This window comes from Notamacropus eugenii, chromosome 3, assembly GCF_028372415.1.
Source record: "Notamacropus eugenii isolate mMacEug1 chromosome 3, mMacEug1.pri_v2, whole genome shotgun sequence".
Classification (NCBI taxonomy): domain Eukaryota; kingdom Metazoa; phylum Chordata; class Mammalia; order Diprotodontia; family Macropodidae; genus Notamacropus; species Notamacropus eugenii.
Genome location: NC_092874.1, coordinates 217,808,540 through 217,825,816, shown reverse-complemented (window position 1 = coordinate 217,825,816; position 17,277 = coordinate 217,808,540). Strand labels below are relative to the sequence as shown.

Here is a 17,277-nt window from a genome sequence, read left to right as displayed (position 1 = left end):
TCTGGGTTCCTTTGCAGTATTGATCTTGGCAGGTTTTTACATTTCTTTAATCACCAGACATATCTATAGCTTAGTTTCCTTTTGACTTTCACACAGCTGCTTCATTCATTCTGAACCTACTTGTTGCAGAATTTCCCTCTGCTGTTCCCTTAGTAACATGTTGGACACCTTCCATCCTGAGGAGCTCATCTTTTGGAGTCATATCTTTTATCATTTTAATACTGTCCATTGATACTTTATTTATTTAACATACGCAAAGTTCATCATGTGAAATATCAGGCTGGATGAATCAAAAGCTTGAGAAATTTCAACAATCTCAGATATGCAGCTCTGATGGCAGAAAGTGATGAGGAATTAAGAATTAGCTTCTTGATTAGAGAGAAAGAAGAGAATGTACAAGTTTGGTTGAAGCTTAACATTATAAAAACCAAGAACATGGCAATTGGTTGGTCCTATCATTTTCTGGCAAACAGAGGGAGAAGAAATGGAAGCTGTATAAGATTTTATATTCTTGGGCTCAAAGATCACTACAGACAGTGACTGCAACCATGACATGAAAAGACACTTGATCCTTGGAAAGAAAGCCATGGCAAATCTGGGCAGTGTACTAAAAAGCAGAGATATCACCTTGCCAACGCAGATCTGTATAATCAAAGCTCTGTTTTTTTCCAGTAGTAATGTATGCCTATGAGAGTTGGACTATAAGAAAAACGTAGTGCCACAGAATTGTCACTTTCAAATTGTAGTGATGGAGAAGACTTTTGAGAGTCCCTTCAACAGCAAGGAAATCAAATCAGCCAACACTTAAAGAAATTAATTCAAACTGCTCATTGGCAAGACAAATGCTAGAGCTGAAGCTTAAATGCTTTGACCACGTAAGGAGAGGATGGAACTCATTGGCAAAGACCCTGATGTTGGGAAAACAAAAGGAGAAGGAGATGGTAGAGAGTGAGATGTATAGATAGTATCATAGAAACAACAAACATGGGGGGAGGAGCCAGGATGATGGAGTAGAAAGACACACATATGCTAGCTCCGAAACCCACAGCCCATAAAATACCTGTAAAGAAGAACTCCCAACAAATTTGGGAGCAGCAGAAGCCATAGAACAATGGAGTGGAGGAGATTTCTGTTCCAGAGAGCCCTGAAAAACCGATGCGAAAGGTCTGTTGTGCACCAGACCCAGAGCCGAGCCCAGCCCTGCCTTGGCCACGCGGCACTGAGAGGAGCAGATCCCAGCAGGCTTCAAGGACTGAATCTCCAGCAGCCATGCAGGTCCCTCCATCCACAGGTGCCGAAGGTTGGTGAGAGGGTCTCTTTGGCTGGTTGAGAGGGGAGTGGGGTGTCCCCATAACTCGGGCCCCAGCAGGAGGGAGCAGCAGAGGCTGCAGCAGAGGCAGCAGGGGACAGGGGCTCCCAAAGCAGGTGGGAGCTCAGATCCATTGTTGAAGGTCTCTGCATAAACCCCCTGAGGGAAGTGAGCCCCATGTTGCGGCCCTGCCCCCACCTGAGCACCTGAACTTTATCTCACACTGAATAGCAGCCCTGCCCCCGCCCAAAGCCCTGAGGCTGGGAAGCAACATTTGAATCTCAGACCCCAAGCCCTGGCTGGGCAAATCTGGAGGCGAGGTGGGGGTGGAGAGGACACTCAGAAGTCAAGTCACTGGCTGGGAAAATGCCCAGAAAAGGGAAAAAAAATAAGACCATAGAAGGCGACTTTCTTGGTGAACAGGTATCTCCTCCCTTCTTTTCAGATGAGGAAAAACAGTGCTTACCATCAGGGAAAGACACAGAAGTCAAGGCTTCTGTATCCCAGACATCCAGAATAAATATTCCATGGGCTCAGGCCGTGGAAGAGCTCAAAAAGGATTTTGAAAATCAAGTTAGAGAGGTGAAGGGAAAACTGGGAAGAGAAATGAGAGAGATGCAAGAAAAGCATAAAAAGCAGGTCAACACCTTGCTAAAGGAGACCCAAAAAATGCTGAAGAAAATAACACCTTGAAAAATAGGCTAACTCAATTGGCAAAAGAGGTTCAAAAAGCCAATGAGGAGAAGAATGCTTTCAAAAGCAGAATTAGCCAAATGGAAAAGGAAGTTCAAAAGCTCACTGAAGAAAATAGTTCTTTCAAAATTAGAATGGAGCAGATGGAAGCTATTGACTTTATGAGAAACCAAGAAATCACAAAACAAAACCAAAAGAATGAAAAAAATGGAAGATAATGTGAAATATCTCATTGGAAAAACAACGGACCTGGAAAATAGATCCAGGAGAGACAATTTAAAAATTATGGGACCACCTGAAAGCCATGATCAAAAAAAAGAGCCTAGACATCATCTTTCATGAAATTATCAAGGAAAACTGACCTGAGATTCTAGAACCACAGGGCAAAATAAGTATCCAAGGAATCCACAGATCACTGCCTGAAAGAGATCCAAAAAGAGAAACTCCTAGGAACATTGTGGCCAAATTCCAGAGTTCCCAGGTCAAGGAGAAAATATTGCAAGCAGCTAGAAAGAAACAATTCAAGTATTGTGGAAATACAATCAGGATAACACAAGATCTAGCAGCTTCTACATTAAGGGATTGAAGGGTGTGGAATATGATATTCCAGAAGTCAAAGGAACTAGGACTAAAACCAAGAATCACCTACCCAGCAAAACTGAGTATAATACTTCAGGGGAAAAAATAGCCTTTCAATGAAATTGGGGCTTTCAAGCATTCTTGATGAAAAGACCAGAGCTGAAAAGAAAATTTGACTTTCATATACAAGAATGAAGAGAAGCATGACAAGGTAAACAGCAAAGAGAAGTCATAAGGGACTTTACTAAAGTTGAACTGTTTACATTCCTACATGGAAAGACAATATTTGTAACTCTTGAAACTTTTCAGTATTTGGGTAGTTGGTGGATTACATAGACACACACACACAGACACACACACACAGACACACAAACACACACACAGAGAGCACAGAGTGAATGGAATATGATGGGATTATATTTAAAAAAAAATGAAATTAAGCAGTGAGAGAAATATATTGGGAGGAGAAAGGGAGAAATGGAATGGGGCAAATTATCTCTCATAAAAGAGGCAAGCAAAAGACTTTTCAGTGGAGGGAAAAAGAGGGGAGGTGAGAGAAAAACATGAAGTTTCCTGTCATCACATTCCACTAAAGGAAGGAATAAAATGCACACTCATTTTGGTATGAAAACCTATCTTACAATACAGGAAAGTGGGGGATAAGGGGATAAGCAGGGTGAGGGGGATGATGGAAGGGAGGGCAATGGGAGGAGGGAGCAATCTGAAGTCAACACTCTTGGGGCAGGACAGGATCAAAAGAGAATAGAAGCAATGGGGGGCAGGATAGGATGGAGGGAAATATAGTTAGTTTTATACAACATGACTATCATGGAAGTCATTTGCAAAACTACACAGATATGGCCTGTACTGAATTGCTTGCCTTCCCAAAAAGAATGGGTGGGGAGGGAGGGATGAAGAGAAGTTGGAACTCAAAGTTTTAGGAACAACTGTCTAGTACTGTTCTTGCTTCTGGGAAATAAGAAATACAGGTAATGGGGTGTAGAAAGTTATCTGGCCCTACAGGACAAAAGAGAAGATGGGGACAAGGGAAGGGAGGGATGATAGAAGAGAGGGCAGATTGGTGATAGGGGCAATCAGAATGCTTGGTGTTTTGGGGTGGGGGGAGGGGACAAATGGGGAGAAAATTTGGAACCCAAAATTTTGTGAAAATGAATGTTAAAAGTTAAATAAATAAATTAAAAATAAATAAAAAAAAGAAACAACAAACATGGTCTTGGACAGACTTTCTTGAATATTGGAGAAGTTTCTGGTGTCCATGGCATTATGAAGAATCAGACACTAGCAAAGAAATCAATAATAGCAGTCATAAAATTTAAGAATTACATAGATAGAGAGACTGGGGGGCAGAGCCAAGATGGTGGAATAAAAGGATGGATTTGTAGAAGCTCTCTCCTCACAGCCCGTAAAACACCTGTAAAAATGACTCTAAACAAATTCTAGAGCAATAGAAGCCACACAACGACAGAGTGAAAGATATTTCCAGCTCAAGACAGCCTGGAAGGCTGACAGGAAAGTCTATCGCACCAGGCTCAGAGTAGAGCACAGGCCAACCTTGACTACGCCATGCAACAGGGACAGGACCGGAGCAGGCTGGGGCATAGGATCCTGGGTATCAGTTGTGGTTCCCAGATCCTCACAAATGACAAAGACAACTTCATAGGTCAATGAGAAAGCTCTTTCACCTGGGTGAGAAGGGAGCAGGATCCTGCCCTAACCCCATCCCCAGGCAGCAGCAGTGTCCATTTTTGGAGCCCTTGGCCCAAAGACCCTGGGGGAATTGAGCACCTGATCTGGATCTCAGCCCTGAATGATGGTCTTGGGGTGAGGAGGAACATTGGCCTGGTGGAGCTGGTGGAGGCTCTGGAGAGGCAATTCTGCTTGCAGATCCTGGACAGATAAGAATGCCTGCGGTTGCTCACACAGCAGAGTGCAGGCCATGAGAGGAGTAAATGCCTCTCCTTTGATTATGTCACCTTGGAGGAACTGAGAACTTACATGTCTCTAGAGTATACCCTCCTCTTGACAAAGGACTCAGAAGTCAAATAACTGACTGAAAAAAGTGCCTCCAAAAGGGAAAAAAAATAAGACTATATAAGATTACTTTCTTGGTGAACAGGTATTTTCTTCCAACCTTTCAAATGAGGAAGAACAATGCATATCATCAGAGGAAGACTTCAAAGTCAAGGCTTCTGTATCCAAAACCTCCAAAATAAATATGCAGTGGTCTCAGGCTATGAAGAAGCTCAAGAATTACATAGGTATTTCATGTTCACTAATGGGGGAGGACATAATGGCAGGATGTCAAGATTCCATTCTTTGAGTTTTCTAGGAGAATTCAAAATGATAAATAACAGCTTCTGACAGACCACTCTTTGATTCACCCTGACTGATCAAGTGTGTGGTTCATTCTACATAGAATTAAATATTTTAGAGTATTTCATGATCTAGCCCATACTGAAGAATCTGTCTATGAAAATAGTGAAATGATTTGTGAAAATCATTAGTCAGTATAACCATCATTTGTTCATAAAGTATTTAGTGTGATCCTTTTAGTTGACAGTTTTAAAATAGTTTTTATTGTTAGTGTTTTATGCAAAAAAATCATATATATTTAAGAAAGAACTTGTCTATACTGTTCGACTGTCAGTTCTGAAGACCAGTTTCTCCTCATGTTTTAGACCGAAAGTCATGAAAGGGGAAACCAATTGAAAGGGCATAGGGCAAAAGCAATCAAAAAGTGTGATTGTCAAAAATGCATAGTGAGGCCAATGTATTATGTCCAGGTTCAGTTTTACTCCATAGTATGTATAGGTCAACAGTGCTTTTTACTTTTTTTCTTTTATGAAATGGGGAAAACTAGTACAGATCAGTCTTATGGAATCATTGTGAAGAATAATTAGTTTTAAAAATAGTGTGCATAAAATTTCAATTGCTGTAGACAAGTGTAATACTGAAGTTTGGTGGGAATCCAATTTTCAAAATCATTTTAGAGGAAGCAACAAAGTAACCATTGGCACTGATTAATTTGGAAGTGGCTCTGTATTATGAGTTCTCTTTTTCTGGTAATAGGTTAATAATGTGCATGTGGATTATGTCATTGTTCAACCAAGTGCTACAGTTAATAGAAACAGCTTCAGTTTCATGTGATTATCTGGCAGAGATATCTTTCTTTTGAACACGGACAAGGTCATAAGAGGATCTTGGTCAATTGAAGAGGAGTAGGGCAAGTGATGCTTTGTATTAAGGACTAGTGCAAAATGTGTGTAGAGATAAATGGTAGTAGTATTCTGTTGTATACTCCTTGTCAGTAGTATGTTGAAGTTGATCTTGTATGTAAAATTATAGCATTCTGGGACTATATCTTCTCAGCTCATATCTTAATAAGTTATGTGTGTGTATTTTATATTCTGTTCCTAGATATATTGCCTAAGCTATTTGGAGCTTACAGCTACAGCCAAATTTTTCTCCCCCTGAAGCTTATGTAATTTACTATTCTAGTTTGTTATGTTTAGTTGAGAAATGACTAAGAAGGCTATTCTGGATTGGACAGCTGGATAGAGGTGCATGATAGTAAATTATACTTGGGAAGAAACCCATAACTTGTTTCGCTGTAGTTGTGAGTTAAACACCAACTCTGTTTATCAGAACAGATATGACAGTCTTATAGACTGATCTCATAGACAGTCTTTTAAGGTGAAAATTTTCTTTTTTTATATTATACTGAAATGTACCTGCTCTGTCCAGTTATTAAAATTTGAAAAGCACAATCTGATTAAAAGATTTACTATTGTTGAAAAGAGCAATTACTATCTCCTTTTCTCTTTCATTTTTTCAATACAGTTAACCTCATATTTGTGGGGAAAACATTTTTGAGTAACTTAAAAACCCCAGCATTTTGTTAGTCAGTAAATCCTAATCATGGTTTACAGATAATGATTATTTGCTTTCGCATATTAAAGCAAGAGCTATCCATGTTTGCTTATTCTTCAGTTTGTTCTTCATGGTCTTTTTTTTATTTCATCCTCTAGTTTGATAATGAGATTTATAACAGTAGTGAGAGTTCTAAAATATTCTTACTGACAATTATCAGGTTATTGGTATTGGGTACTGGTGTTTCAGGAGTGCTTGAGAAATAAAGAAAGTAAAAAATTTTTACTTTGTTGGTTTCTTAGATATATAGAATGAGAAGATACATCTCATGAATTTCCCCTATGAATTGCTGCTCCATTGGATCTAGCAGTTTTCTTTAATGGTTTCCTAACTTTTTTTTTTCCTAACAGTGGTTTTCTGACTTTCTGTAGTAGTATCTTTTTCTTACAAAAAACTGTGCCTGCCTACCATTTTCATAAAAGTTATACAAAATAATTATCTTTAGACATGTTGTTTCTGCTGTCCTTTAAATACCATACTTGCTTCTACCAACTGCTGTAGCTATAATCATATTATTCTTTTACCCTTAGCTAAACTCTTTAGAAAGCCATCTGTGCTAGGTGCTTCTATTTCTTCCCCAATCACTTGTTTTTAAACACTCTTCAGTCTTACTTCCTGGTCTCCTCATTTAATTGAAACTACTCTTGCCAAAGTTATCAATGACCTCTAAATTACTAAATCTAAAGGTCTTTTCTCAGATAGTTAAATGGTGCAGTGGATAGAGTGCTACACCTGTAATTAGGAAGATGGGAGTTCAAATATAGCCTCAGACACTTATTGCCTGTGTGACCCTGGGCAGGTCACTAACCCTTTTGTATCAGTTTCCTCATCTGAAAAATAAGCTGGAAAAGAAAGTGACAAACCACTCCAATATCTTTGCCAAGAAAATCCCAAATGGCATCATCTTGAGTCAGACACAATTGAAAGGACTGAACAGCAAAAAATGGCCTTTTCTTAGTGCTCAACCTTCTGAACCTCTTGTAGCATTTCATAGTATTACTATCTCCTCCTGAATTGTCTTTCTTCTGTAGGGTGTATGACATTTCCCTTTTCCTGTTCTTTTAACCACCTGTTTCATGTCCTCTTTAATGGCTCCTTTGCTTGATTATACCCACTAACTCTGGGAATTCCATAAGGCTTTATCCTTGAGCTCTTTTCTCTATTTCTTCTGTAAAGATTTTAATAAATTTTTTATTAATGTTTTCTTTTTTACATCATTAGACTTTTCCCAAGTATCCTCATTCCCTTCCAGAAAGTCATCCCATATGATAAAAAATATTTTTAAAGGTAAGAAAACAAAGAAAAATGTAAAGAAGAGGAAAAATCAGCACAAGTTTTCAGTACTTCAAAATGAAAACATGTATAATATTGATATCTGTGGCTCTCCAACCAACACAAAGGGTTGAGTTGGGGATGTTTTTCCATTCACATTGTAGTTATTGTGTATGCTGTTTTCTTCACTCATTAATTTACTCTACATCAGTTCATGTAGATCTTTCCATGCTTTGTATTCATCACATACTTAATTTCTTTTTTTAAAATTAGTAGTATTTTATTTTTTCCCATTTACATGTCAAGAAAATTGTTTACCATTTATTTTTACAAGATTTTGAGTTCCAATTTTTTCTCCCTCCCTCCATCACACTCCACTTTCTGAAGATGGTAGGCAGTTTGATGTAGGTTGTATATGTGTTATCATGTAAAAAAAATTCCATATTAGTCACAGTTGTGAAAGAAGAAAAAAATCAAAAGAAAAAAATGTAAGAAAGAATAAAATAAGTGAAAAAAACATGCTTTGATCTACATTCAGAGTCTGTCAGTTCTTTATCTGTATATGGATATAATTTTCCTTTGTGAATGCTTTGTACTTGTCTTGGAACATTGTGTTGCTGAGAGCAGCAGAGTCATTCATAGTTGATCATCTCACAGTGTTACTGATACTGTGCATAGTGTTTTCCTGCTTCTGCTCATTTCACTTTCCAAGTCTTTCCAGGTTTTCCTGAAGTGTGCCTGTTCATCTTTTCTTATTGTACAATAGTATTCCATTACATACATGGATCACAACTTATGCAGCCATTCCCCATTCAGTTTCCAGTATTTTGCCACCATGAAAAGGGCTGCTATAAATATTTTTGCTTATGGAGTTCCATTTCCCTTTTTTATGACCACTTTGGAATACAAACCTAATAATAGTATTGTTGTATCAAAGGATATACACAGTTTGGTTGCCCTTGGGCATAGTTCCAAATTGTTCTTCAGAATGGTTGGATCAGGTTACAGCTCCACCAACGGTGCATCAGTGCCCCAATTTTCCCACCTCCTCTCCAACATTTAAATATTAGCCAATGTGATAGGTATGAGGTGGTACCTCAGAGTTGTTTTAATGTGTATTTCTCTAATCAGAAGTGATTTAAAGCACCTCTTCATATGCCTGTAGATAGCTTTGATTTCTTCATCTGAAAACTATGTGTTCATATATATTTGAGAAATAAGGCCTTCATCAGGTAGACTTGCTGTAAAGATTGTTTCTCAGCCTTCTACTTTCCTTCTACTCTTGGTTGCATTGGTTTTGTTTATACAAAAGCCTTTTAATTTAATGTAATCAAAATTATCTCTTTTTACATTTTGTAATGCTTTCTATTTCTTGTTAGGTGATGAATTCTTCCCCTACTCAGAGATCTGACAGGTAGACTGTTCCTTGTCATTCTAATTTGCTTATCATGTTGCTGCTTATGTTTAAATCATGCACCCATTTTGACCTTATGTTGGTATAAGGTGTGAGATATTGGTCTGTACCTAGTCTTTGTCCTATTGTTTTCCAGTTTTCCCAGTAGTTTTTGTCAAATAGTGAGTTCTCACTCCAAAGGCAGGGGTCTTTGGTTTTATCAAACATTAGGTTACTGTGGTCATTGGCTACTTTGTCTTGTGTAACTAATCTATTCCACTGGTCCACCACTCTGTTTCTTAGCCAGTACCAGATAGTTTTGATGATTAATGCTTAATAATATAGTTTGAGATCTGGTATTGCTAGGCCATGATCCTTTGTATTTCTTTTTTCATTAATTCCTTTGATATTCTGGATCTTTTGTTTTTCCAGATGAATTTTGTTGTTATTTTTTTTAGGCTTGTAGCACCAATGCTATATTCACAGTGCCTACAGTGGCCTTGAATATCTCAGTGTGATTCTGAATTGTGAAATACCACAGACTCTCCACATGGAAGGCAGAACTAAACATTTATTCAGATACCAGAAAGCCAAATCCAACATAATAACAAAATTCTATATACGTTAACAATGCAGAGAACACCACCATCCCCAAGCCTTCCCCCTGCTAGGCTTCCCCCTGCTAGGCTTCCCCCTGCTAGGCTTCCCCCTGCTAGGCTTCCCCCTGCTAGGCTTCCCCCTGCTAGGCTTCCCACAAACCAGGTCCATTAAACAAATAGCAAGCAGGTTCTCTTAAAATCACAAACAAGTTTTTTCACTCACACTAGCCAGTAGCCTGCTTCCTTCCTAGCTCTGACTTCTCTGATCAGATTTTCTCTCAGCTCGGCTCTAGATCTGCCTCTTCCTGTTCCACCCTTCCTGTTCCACACATTCAGCAAACTCCTCCCACCACAGGCTCCGTGGTACTCAGACTCGTGTGACTTAGGCTTCCATGTGACTCATGCAGGCCACATGGGCCTATTAATGAATATGAAAAATCTCCCCATTAAACTTACCATTACCTGTGACCGCACAATCTTTTGTATTAATTACATAGGTCAGTGGGGCAACTGGTATCAACAGAACTGTAACAGGGATGACAGAAAATAAATATATAAAATATTATCTTAGACAACTGATGTCAGCAGAACTTTAAAATGATATAACAGGGATCCCACAAAATAAGCACATAAAATATAATCAGGGTGGGACTTCAGCACAAGCACCCCATCATTCCTCCTCGAATGGGGTCCAGAATATTGGGGTAAGGGGTGAAGGTCTCTTCTTCCATAGCTACTTTCTGCTAAGTTTGGATGTAGAGCTGTCCTTGCCCCAAGAGGTCCCATTTGAGGGGTCAGTTCTTTAACTGGCATCCAGAGCTTGGTCCACACTAGGTTCAGGGGTGACACATCATTGTTGTGGACAGGGGATGACATCTGACTTAAGTAATCAGGTAGGCATCTGCAGATGCAAGGTACCCAAAAAACAAATCTGACAAACAGGGTGAACAGACAAAAAGCCAAAAGGAAACAAGGAGACGGTAACCAGAAGCAGGGTAGATATAGGGTCAGCCATGCTTCTGGAGTCCATGAACCCATTATTATAACCTCATTCACTATTGTTTACTGTTTTCCAACTTGCAGTCCTGGGATCATCATTCTGGTTAGAGGTACACTCTTTTTGCTCTGAGCTGGGGCTTGGCCAACCCGCCATTCTCCCTGCAGGTGTTACAAACCTGCATATAATGTTTCAGGAAGATCTGTAGGGGCAGTTTCCACTTCTCTGCTCATTCTAAAATCAAGCGTCTTTCTTCAATACATTTTATGTAGTTCATTAGTTGGTATGCCATCTATTCTAAAATCTACCCCTGCTCTCAATAGAGCAGTAAACAATTCTTTTTTTGTCAGTCTATTCTCACTTTGAATCCGTTGACTATTTACTCCTCTCTCTCAAGGAAATTTATCTTTTTCACTGATTCTCACCATCCAAGGTACCAACGATTCTCCTATCCCAACTCAAAATATCTGTAACCTCCTGCTGAGTAAAATCCTCAATTACCTTCCCAAACACTGTGGGGGCCCTGATTCTCCTCCTCCCACACATCCTCCTGGCCTGTGTTTAGGCCTGCGTCAAGCCCACCTGTGCAAGGGCTGCATTCACTTTCCTGTTGTTGACTTTTAGCCTCCTGTGAGCCAAACCAACAATAGCTTTTTCTCCTGTGACCTGACCCCCTCCAGTTTGTTCTGCTAAAGGAGAGTTTGAATGCTGCAGCATAGAAAGCCTCTCATGCAAGCTAGCCAACTCCATTTCCATCTTAGCCTTCTCCTTCAGCAGTTTGTTTCTGCTTTTATATATAATTTGATAGCTTATTAGTAAGGACTAGCCTCTCCTACACACCCTTGCCATTTCTTTCCCTGGCTCTATTCTTGTTCCCTGAAAACATCTTTCTAAGTCTCTGGGTTCTCCCTTCTGTAACCTTGGTTCCCAGTTTTCACAAAGTCCTGTGCCTGTAGTCCATTCTCTTGCTAGGGAGGAAAAAGGCAAATTTTCCCACCCTGGGACATCTATTTCTTCCTCTGTCTCCTCTGCTCTCCAAAATAATTTTTTGGTTCTTTGATTGGTATGTATGGTCCTGAATAAGTAAATTAGTTCAGGTAGAATTGTCATTTTTATTACCCATGAGTAATGGATATTTTTCCATTTGTTTAGTTCTTATTATATTTGTGTGAAAAGCATTTTGTAATTATATTCATATAGTTCTTGGATTTCTTTGGATTTGTAATTATGTTCATATAGTTCTTGGATTTGTCTGGACAGGTAGACTCAAATAGTTTTACATTATTTACAGGCATTTTAAATGGAGTTTCTCTTTTTATCTCTTGCTGCTGGGCTTTGTTGGTCACATAAAGAAATATTGATGATTTATGTGAATTTATCTTATATTCTGCAACTTTGCTAACGTTGTTAATTTTTTCAAGTAGGTTTTTAGTTGATTCTCTAGGGTTCTCTAACTATACCATCATATCATCTGCAAAGAGTGATGGTTTTGTTTCTTCATTGCTTATTCTAATTCCTTCATTTTTTCTTCATTTATTGGTATAGGTAACATAGCTAACATTGAATAATAGTGGTGATAATGAACCTCCTTGCATTACCCTTGATTTTGTTGGGAAGGCTGCTAGCTTAGCCCCATTCCATATAATGCTTGCTGATGGTTTTGGATAGATCCTGCTTATGTTTTTAAGAAACATTCCCTTTATTCCTGTGTAATCGTGTGTGTGTGTGTGTGTGTGTGTGTGTGTGTGTGTGTGTGTGTATGTGTGTTTTAATAGTGCTGCATTTTGTCAAAAGTTTTTTCAGCATAACTGTCTGATTTCTGTTGGTTTTGTTATTGACATGGTCCATTAGATAGTTTTCCTAATACTGAACCAAAGGTCTGTCTTATCCAATGTTTCTAATATCTTATCTACCTTCTTATTTTCTTTCTTTATTTTTATTTTCATTGGATTTATCAAGTTCTGAGAAGCAAGAGTTGAGGTCTCTCACTAGTAGAGTTTTGCTGTTTTTTCTTCCTGTAACTCACTTAACTTCTCCTTTAAGAATTTGGATACTATATCACTTGATGCACATATGTTTAGTATTAATATTGCTTCATTGTCTATGTTACCTTTTACCAAGATGTAGTTTCCATCCTTATCTCTTTTATTGAGGTCTATTTTTGCTTTTACTTTGTCTGATATCAGGATTGTTAACCTGGCTTTATTTTTTTTTTTTTTACTTCATCTGAAGCATAATAGATTCTGGTCCAGTCTCTTATATATACTCTGTGTCTTTCTGCTTCAGGGGTGTTTCTTGTAAGTAGTATATTGTAGGATTCTGGTTTTTGGTCCACTTTTCTATCTACTTCAGTTTTATGAGAGAGTTCATCCTATTCACAGTTATGATAACTACCTGTGTATTTCCCTCCATCCTATTTTTCCTCCGGTTTGTCCTCTCCTTTCGCGCTTTTCTTCCTCACTGGTGTTTTGCTGCTTTCTACCCATTCCTCCCGTCTGCCTTTCCTTCTCTCAGTCCACCCTGTCCCAACCTTTTATTTGATGTCCTCTGCTATTTCCCTGATGAGTTAGATAGATTTATGTATTCAGTTGACTGTGTATATTTTAAAATCTTTGAGCCAATACTGATGAAAATAAGGTTCAAACGATGCTCATCGCTCTTCTATTATAAGTCTTTCTTGCCTCTTCATGTGAAATAATTTATCTCATTCTACCTCTCCCTTCCTTCTGTACCCCTTGTATTCTTCTTTCTCTTCCCTTAAATTCTTTTGTGTCATTCCCTCAAATTCACCATATACCTATGGCGTTTGTCTATCTATATTACTTCTAGCTGTACTATTAGTGATACATGTTCCATAACCTCTGATCCTTAAATATTGCTGCTGCTAAGTCCTGTGTAATCCTGATTGTGACTCTTCAATGTATTTGAATTGTTTCTTTCTGGCAACTTGTAGAATTATTTTCCTTGACCTGATAGTTCTGAAATTTGACTATAATGTTCCTTGTTTTTATTTCAGGATCTTTTTCCTAAGGTGATTGGTGAATTCTTTCAGTGTCTATTTTGCCCTGTGATTCCTGGACACCAGGGTAATTTTCTTTGATAATTTCTTGAGAGAGGTGGTCTAAGTCTGCATTTTCATTATGGTTTTCAGGTGATCCAATGATTCTGATGTTGTTTCTCCTACACAAATCCAGATTTTTTCCACCATGAATTATTTTACATTTACATTTTACATTTCTCTTCCCAATTTTTGCTCTACTTACTTGATTTTCAAAATCTTTTTTGAGGTCTTCCATGGCCTGTGACCAATTCATATTTTTCTTGGAGGTTTTGGATGTAGGAGCTCTGACTTTGTTATCTTCTTCTCTTTGTATATTTTGGTCTTCCTTGTCACCAAAGTAAGATTCTGTAGTCTGATACTTTTTCTGGTTTTGGTTCATTTTCCCAGCTGTTTACTTGATTTTTGAGTTCTTTTGTGAAGGTAGTTCTCTGCTTCCCATGGGGGTGGAGGGATGTGCTGTCAGCTGCTTGATTCCCCCCTCCCCAATCGGGGTGTAGAGCTCCAGAATCAGCTGCTGCTCCTTCCCCTGCTGCTGCTGTGGCTGCTGTGGGTTCCTCCACCTTCTACCCCCTCTGCCTCCCTGGGGCCCAGCCACTCTACTGCCTCACACAGGTCTGACCTTCCAATTTGTCCATTGTGTTTTGAGGTTGTGAAGTTTGGAAACTGCCACAGATGGCAGAGACCTCCCTCTCCTCACGCCCCCCCCCCCCCCCATCCTCACCGTCACCTGCTCAGCTCCTGTCTGTGCCCATGGGGCCCACCCTGGACTGGGCTCTGCTCTCAGCATAGTGGCATAGACGCTTCCTGTTGACCTTCTAGGCTATCATGTGCTGGAGATTTGCTTCACATCATCATTTGTGGCTTTTGCAGCTCCAGAATTTTATTTTTTTATAGGTATGTGGCTGGGCTTGTGGGGAGAGCTCTGGCAAGTCTCTGCCTCTACTCTGCCATCTTCTTGTCTTTCCATTCTTAAGATCATGAAAATATATGGACAAAATAATTCTGGACAGATCTTGTCTGACGATGATGTAGTTCAGGGAGGAAACGTATTATCTTCTTATATTTGAACATAAACAGTTTTTCCTTGCTGGTTCCTTTTCATTTGTGGTAGCGTGTGTGTGTGTGTGTGTGTGTGTGTGTGTGTGTGTGTGTGTGTGTATCTGTGTCTGTCTGTGTTGTGGGTAGCTTTTTTATGTATCTCTGAACTTGTGTTTGAACTTCAGCATTTCATCATAGCTCTTGTCTTTTAATAGGGAATGCTCAGAAGTTTTCCATTTCATTAAAGATCCTTTTTCCCCCTGTACACAATTTTTCTGAGTACAAGTCATTTTTGTATATATTTTTTGCCTTATATACTTTGCCTTCTGGGACATGTATTTCAACCTCACTGCTCTTTTATACTGGTACCTATTAAGTCATTTGTATTATTGACTTTGACTTCTCAATGCCTGATTTTTTTTTCGTTCTGGCTACTTGCAACTTTTTTTTTTCTTTGAGCTGAAATCTCTGAATTTCATTTTGGGGTTTCTTTTAGGATGTTACTGGTACCTTTGTCTTTCTACTTTGGTTCCTTGGTTCTATGACATCTGGGCATTTTTTCTTTTAATATTTCTTGATGTATAATGTTTAGGTTCCTTTTTATCACAGTGTTCACAAGACACAGTGATTCTTACATTTTTTCTCCTTGATCTGTTTTCCAGGTCATTTGTTTTTTGCTATGAGATACTTTACATTTTCTTCATTTTTCAGACTTTTAACTTAGTTTTCATATTTCTTTTATCTCATGGAGTGATTAGTATCCATTTTGTCCTTTCCAATTTTTAGGCAGCTCTTTTGTTTGGATAAAGTTTTGTATTTCTTCCAAGTTGTTACTTCTTTTTCCAGTTCATTCTTCCTTAGCTCTCATTTCTTTGCTATTTATTCCCTTTAGGGCTCTCATTTTATCTATAAAATCATCTTTAAATATTTTTTTTAAAACCCTGGCTTTATTTTTCTGAGAAATTTTAGTTGTTTGTGGTCTCGCTGTTTTTTTTTTTTTTGAGGCTTTTTTTGGGTAGATGTTTTGGAGTCCTCCTTTGTTGGGTTTGTGGCTTGAACATCCTTGTTACTATCATAGCTTTTATGGTAGGATTCTTTTTTTGTTTGCCCATTCCTCAAGCATACTTCCTGCTTTTGGACTTTATCTTATTGCAGGGCTCTGAGCACTTCTGGTGGGAATGTCTAGCCAGGAGAGGGGAACCTGCAGGCTTGATGCCACATGTGACCTTCTAGGTCCTCAAGTGTGGTCTTTTGACTATGTCTAAGTTTACAGAACAAATCCTTTTTTTAAAAGGGGATTTGTTCTGCGAAGTTTGAGTAGGTAGGTTGATCCTGATGCAGATTGGGGAGTGGGAGTTGTTGAGAACTGTGGTTTTTTTTTTTCTTTTGATCTCAGGAACATCTGATGCTGGAGACCTGCAAGCTTTCAGTGTTCCTAAAGTGGTCCAAAGGCTAATTGCTCCTCCTTCCACCTTCTCAACCCTGCAGTTTCTCAGATTTGAGTCTCAGTGACAGTAGGTTACTTTTGGATTCAACCATTATCAGACAGCTTGCATGATTCTACTCGTTTGCTTACAGAACTGAAGACTTCCTTTCTGTCTGGGATCCTGTTTTTCTTATTCATCTACAAGTTTCAGACTAGGTTAGAGACTGGAAGTGAGACCTCATTTTATTCCAAGGGTCTAAGATACCCTGTCAATGCTTAGATAAGAGCAAATCTATTTAGGTAAGTTTGGATTCAGTCAGAGGGCTGCTACTTGACAACCTAGAGGACCACATGTGGCCTCTAGGCCTCAGGTTCTCCGCCCCTGACTTGGAGGCTAATTTCCTATCTTGCTTCTCTATTGGTACAGCGCTTAGGACCATCAGCTGTTCCATACACTGGAATGGAAGGGATTGATACCCTAAATTGCAGGTCCTCTCTTAATTACATCCTGGATCTGTTACTTTGAGTTAAGTAGTGCCTGACAAAACTGCCACTTGGCATCTCTTCCTTTTGTTGGGCCCTCTTATAGGTCTGGGACCTACTTTTGTCCTGATACAAAGCTTCTTCCTTCTGCTGCAGTGTTCCAAGCTGCAGGCTCCTGACTCAGCTCCATGTCTAGTGTCTAAATACTTTTCTCTCTGTATCTCTTTGATGATGTGGGTGAGAAGTATGATGCACTGTGACTTTTTCTTGCATTTCCCTATCAGGATTTGGTCGGGTGCATTTTCTAGTTTTGTTTGGAGGAATTTTAGGGTCGAGCTCACTGAACTGCTTCCTGAAACTCTGCAGTCTTCATTTTTCTCTTCCAAACCTCATGACATTCAATGCATACCAACTAAAATTTGATCTTATTTGCTCATTAAGTAATTGCTGTACATCACTATCAATTAGAGTGAATT

The 17,277-nt window shown here is 39.0% G+C and overlaps 1 protein-coding gene across 15 annotated transcripts in view; it reads left to right on the top strand.

The window, feature by feature from the left end:
* CCDC91 (coiled-coil domain containing 91) overlaps positions 1 to 17,277 on the top strand; it is a 580,237-nt gene that overhangs the window by 69,112 nt on the left and 493,848 nt on the right. The gene's annotated exons all lie outside the window — the stretch shown is intronic.